We start from the raw sequence: 5,000 nt of genomic DNA on the forward strand, positions 1-5,000 counted from the left end.
CTCTAAGAAGAAAAGTAATCGCTGACAGCACGAAGGATGTCACGCGACTAGTTAGCAGGCTAGAGTCTCGTTCGTTATCGGAATTAACCAGAAAAATCGCTCCACCAACTAAGAACGGCCATGCACCACCACCCACCGAATCAAGAAAGAGCTATCAATCTGTCAATCCTTCCGGTGTCCGGGCCTGGTGAGGTTTCCCGTGTTGAGTCAAATTAAGCCGCAGGCTCCACTCCTGGTGGTGCCCTTCCGTCAATTCCTTTAAGTTTCAGCTTTGCAACCATACTTCCCCCGGAACCCAAAAGCTTTGGTTTCCCGGAGGCTGCCCGCCGAGTCATCGGAGGAACTGCGGCGGATCGCTGGCTGGCATCGTTTATGGTTAGAACTAGGGCGGTATCTGATCGCCTTCGAACCTCTAACTTTCGTTCTTGATTAATGAAAACATACTTGGCAAATGCTTTCGCTTCTGTTCGTCTTGCGACGATCCAAGAATTTCACCTCTAACGTCGCAATACGAATGCCCCCGCCTGTCCCTATTAATCATTACCTCGGGTTCCGAAAACCAACAAAATAGAACCGAGGTCCTATTCCATTATTCCATGCACACAGTATTCAGGCGGGCTTGCCTGCTTTAAGCACTCTAATTTGTTCAAAGTAAACGTGCCGGCCCACCGAGACACTCAATAAAGAGCACCCTGGTAGGATTTCAACGGGGTCCGCCTCGGGACGCACGAGCACGCACGAGGCGGTCGCACGCCTTCGGCTCGCCCCACCGGCAGGACGTCCCACGATACATGCCAGTTAAACACCGACGGGCGGTGAACCAACAGCGTGGGACACAAATCCAACTACGAGCTTTTTAACCGCAACAACTTTAATATACGCTATTGGAGCTGGAATTACCGCGGCTGCTGGCACCAGACTTGCCCTCCAATAGATACTCGTTAAAGGATTTAAAGTGTACTCATTCCGATTACGGGGCCTCGGATGAGTCCCGTATCGTTATTTTTCGTCACTACCTCCCCGTGCCGGGAGTGGGTAATTTGCGCGCCTGCTGCCTTCCTTGGATGTGGTAGCCGTTTCTCAGGCTCCCTCTCCGGAATCGAACCCTGATTCCCCGTTACCCGTTACAACCATGGTAGGCGCAGAACCTACCATCGACAGTTGATAAGGCAGACATTTGAAAGATGCGTCGCCGGTACGAGGACCGTGCGATCAGCCCAAAGTTATTCAGAGTCACCAAGGCAAACGGACCGGACGAGCCGACCGATTGGTTTTGATCTAATAAAAGCGTCCCTTCCATCTCTGGTCGGGACTCTGTTTGCATGTATTAGCTCTAGAATTACCACAGTTATCCAAGTAACGTGGGTACGATCTAAGGAACCATAACTGATTTAATGAGCCATTCGCGGTTTCACCTTAATGCGGCTTGTACTGAGACATGCATGGCTTAATCTTTGAGACAAGCATATGACTACTGGCAGGATCAACCAGGGAGCTGCGTCAACTAGAGCTGAGCAGCCGGCCGCCCGGGAGTGTGTCCCGGGGGCCCGCGCGAACACGCAAGCGTCCGCTCAATCATTCTGCAAACAGGAGGAGGCTGAGCTCCCCTGCACAATACACCTCGAAACCCTCTCAGGTCCCGGCGGCGCGCAGCGCCGTCCCAAGTACTTGGTCGGGTTCGAGAGAGGCGCAATCGCCCGGAGTTAGGCGAGTAGACGCTTTCGGTGCGACCACCCGTGCTCCCAACTGAGCTTGCCGCTGCCGACAGAGGCCCGGGAGCGTGCTGTCGTGGCATTGCCGGCGGGAGACAACACGCGCCACCTACGGTGACCGGCAGCTCCAACGCCAGCGCCACAGAAGGACAAAAGCCCCACTTGGGTGCCGAAGCGAACTCTCCCAGCACAGCGCACGCGCCAACACATCCGCACAGCTGCGATACAAACCACCAGCGAGAACCGCTGGGGCGACCGAGCAGCAGACGGCGTCGCGGCGCCGAGCGCCGGGCGGCGGCGCATCCTCAACGCACACAGTCCTCAATCGGACCAGCACACTGAAGATGTCCACCGCGCTTCGCACCGGGCCCGCGAGGACCTACTTTGGCCGCACGGCGCCGCGCGCAGGGTGCGCCGGCGCGCAGCTGCGACGCCTGCCGCGTCCGTCGGCCGGCGCGCCTGCCACTGGCCGCCCCCACCAGCCGGCTGTAGCGCGTGCGCCCACGCACCGCGCGGCCAGCACGCCGGGAGGCGCCCCCTCACCGGCCGGGGACGGTCCCACCCAGCCACCGCCGCGTATCGCTTCACACCCAGATGCCGTTCAGTTTCGTCGGCATGGTGGGTATCGCTGGAACAACCGGTTCGTACCTCAACCTATCGTCGCCATCACCGATTCACCCCTAGCGAGAACAACCGCACCACAACAGGTTACCATTTGTTCATTTGCGTAACTTCACCAGAAAACGCAGGCGTCCATCGCCATTTGCAACTTCAACGATTATTGCATGCCTGTGTCAGGTGTCACGCCACACTACGTCTGCCCACATACACGCAACAAAATGTGCACGCCTAGACAATACGTGGAAGGTGGCCCCCGTACGTATGCGATGTCCATTGCTCGAACGACTGTCAACCGGCCTCTGTAGCATGTCGCAGATATGGAACGCGGTGCACCATGCCATCACGGTGTGTGAGGAGAGACGACTAGGTCCGAATACATCAACAGACAGCTCATGCTGATCGCCATCCACGGCGTCCGTTCCTCCCACACGTCTCTATGGCGTACCACACTGCAATCCAGCTCTCATAGGGAGACGACACGTAGCTGCGTGCACAATATTTGCACTGTATGGTCCGCCGTTTTTGGGCGCAGTCGTTGTACGGTCACACATGTGCCACGATGTATCATTCGGTACATAAGGACGAATGTGCAGTACAGATTGTGGTTTACGCGTACGACATTAGCGGACGGTTGACACAGGCCGCACCACAACGTAGCCTGAGTACGTCGCATGCGAAGGGCATTGAACATGCAAACTTCTCACCAACCAGCTTGCGAAGGCAGGGGGGCAAGGTGGGGACGTGGGGAGGGGCGGCATGTACGTCCTGCTGCCATCCACATTACAGTGTACAGCAGGAGCATGTGGAAAGTCAGCAAGACTTGCAAGGTGTTTAACATGAAGCGATACACAGGGGAGCGGGCAGTGCGAGTAGCGAACTATATTGCGAGGGTTGCGGGTGGGCAACACTACACTAATTGAACGAGTCGTATAACAATTACAGAGCAGGTTTAGGCGACAACATGGGTTACGTTAGGGGACAACGTGGGTTACGTTAGGGGACAACGTGGGTTAGGTTAAGGCACAACGTGGGTTAGGTTAAGGCACAACGTGGGTTAGGTTAAGGCACAACGTGGGTTAGGTTAAGGCACAACGTGGGTTAGGTTAAGGCACAACGTGGGTTAGGTTAAGGCACAACGTGGGTTAGGTTAAGGCACAACGTGGGTTAGGTTAAGGCACAACGTGGGTTAGGTTAAGGCACAACGTGGGTTAGGTTAAGGCACAACGTGGGTTAGGTTAAGGCACAACGTGGGTTAGGTTAAGGCACAACGTGGGTTAGGTTAAGGCACAACGTGGGTTAGGTTAAGGTACAACATGGGTTAGGTTAAGGTACAACATGGGTTAGGTTAAGGTACAACATGGGTTAGGTTAAGGTACAACATGGGTTAGGTTAAGGTACAACATGGGTTAGGTTAAGGTACAACATGGGTTAGGTTAAGGTACAACATGGGTTAGGTTAAGGTACAACATAGGTTAGGTTAAGGTACAACATGGGTTAGGTTAAGGTACAACATAGGTTAGGTTAAGGTACAACATAGGTTAGGTTAAGGTACAACATAGGTTAGGTTAAGGTACAACATAGGTTAGGTTAAGGTACAACATAGGTTAGGTTAAGGTACAACATAGGTTAGGTTAAGGTACAACATAGGTTAGGTTAGGTTAGGTTAGGTTACACGTTGTTGTAAGGAAAGGTGTAGGGGGGGGGGGGGGCGGGGGCGGCAGGTTCGTTGATAGTGATTATAGTAAGTGAATGCTTGTGACATGATCAGATTTGTCACGTCAGGATGCACCTTTGGCTTATTAGAGGCGGCGCTCCAATTCTATGCTTGTGTGAGACCTGTGTCTTTGACTCATGTCATTGTTTGTGCGCTGTGACAGGAGGTACTATTGTGATGTTGGGTGCACCGTTGTATAGGACATGTGTGGGTGTTGGTGCCTGGTCTGCGCAATGGTGGATGTCGAAAGGCTGGGATATTGTATTTTCCGCATGGACCTCCTGGTCTGGTTGTGATAGTGTGGATTGTGTAATGTGGCGGAGAAGATGCACTGGATGTTGTTCCATGCTGGTGCTTACATATTGTATGTGCGCCTGTTAGAAGCAGAGAGTGGTGCGTGATCAGAGTGTCTGGCTGACGTGTGGTTCCCATTGTGGGCAGACTCTTTCAGCATGTATACGGACAGTTGTGTATATTTATTGTAGTTTGATGGCTCTGCATTGATTACTAATCAGCGCCGTGTGTACGGGTAATCTGGTTCCAGTCCAAAATGTTCCATCTGTGTACATTAGTGACAAAGACTCCCCCCATGCAGTGGGGCTCGGTCTGTTATAGCTCTTCCGCGTAATATATTTGCCCCACGTTTTTGCGACTGCGAGTGCGAGTGCAACGCGCATGGGGACCGACATGCTGATGGCTCGGTATCGGACGCCGTACAGTGAGCAACGCGATCGCGTCTCTCGCTCGTAAGTGGTACAGGTCGCGGCTCATGTATAGGGACAGCGGGAATGTCGCATATTGGAAATAACTCTTCATGAAACGCAAGTTATAGGGGTGGATTGCACTTTACGAGTGCGGGAAACTTCCGCCGTTCATCCGCTGGAGGTGCGCGTGTGGCGGTTGGGGTGGTGCACGAACGGGTGCGGGTGGAGTCATTGCCGGTCCACGGCTTC

The 5,000-nt window shown here is 53.8% G+C and overlaps 1 non-coding gene across 1 annotated transcript in view; it reads right to left on the bottom strand.

Annotated features, from left to right (window-relative positions):
• Positions 1-1,494, bottom strand: part of LOC124728686 — a 1,909-nt gene extending 415 nt beyond the window's left edge. The window contains exon 1 of the ribosomal RNA XR_007007428.1: positions 1-1,494. This exon is cut by the window's left edge and continues 415 nt beyond it. This is a non-coding gene — a ribosomal RNA (small subunit ribosomal RNA).
• Between the last annotated feature and the right edge of the window lie 3,506 nt (positions 1,495-5,000).

The sequence above is a fragment of the Schistocerca piceifrons genome, unplaced genomic scaffold (genome assembly GCF_021461385.2).
Source record: "Schistocerca piceifrons isolate TAMUIC-IGC-003096 unplaced genomic scaffold, iqSchPice1.1 HiC_scaffold_1169, whole genome shotgun sequence".
NCBI lineage: Eukaryota > Metazoa > Arthropoda > Insecta > Orthoptera > Acrididae > Schistocerca > Schistocerca piceifrons.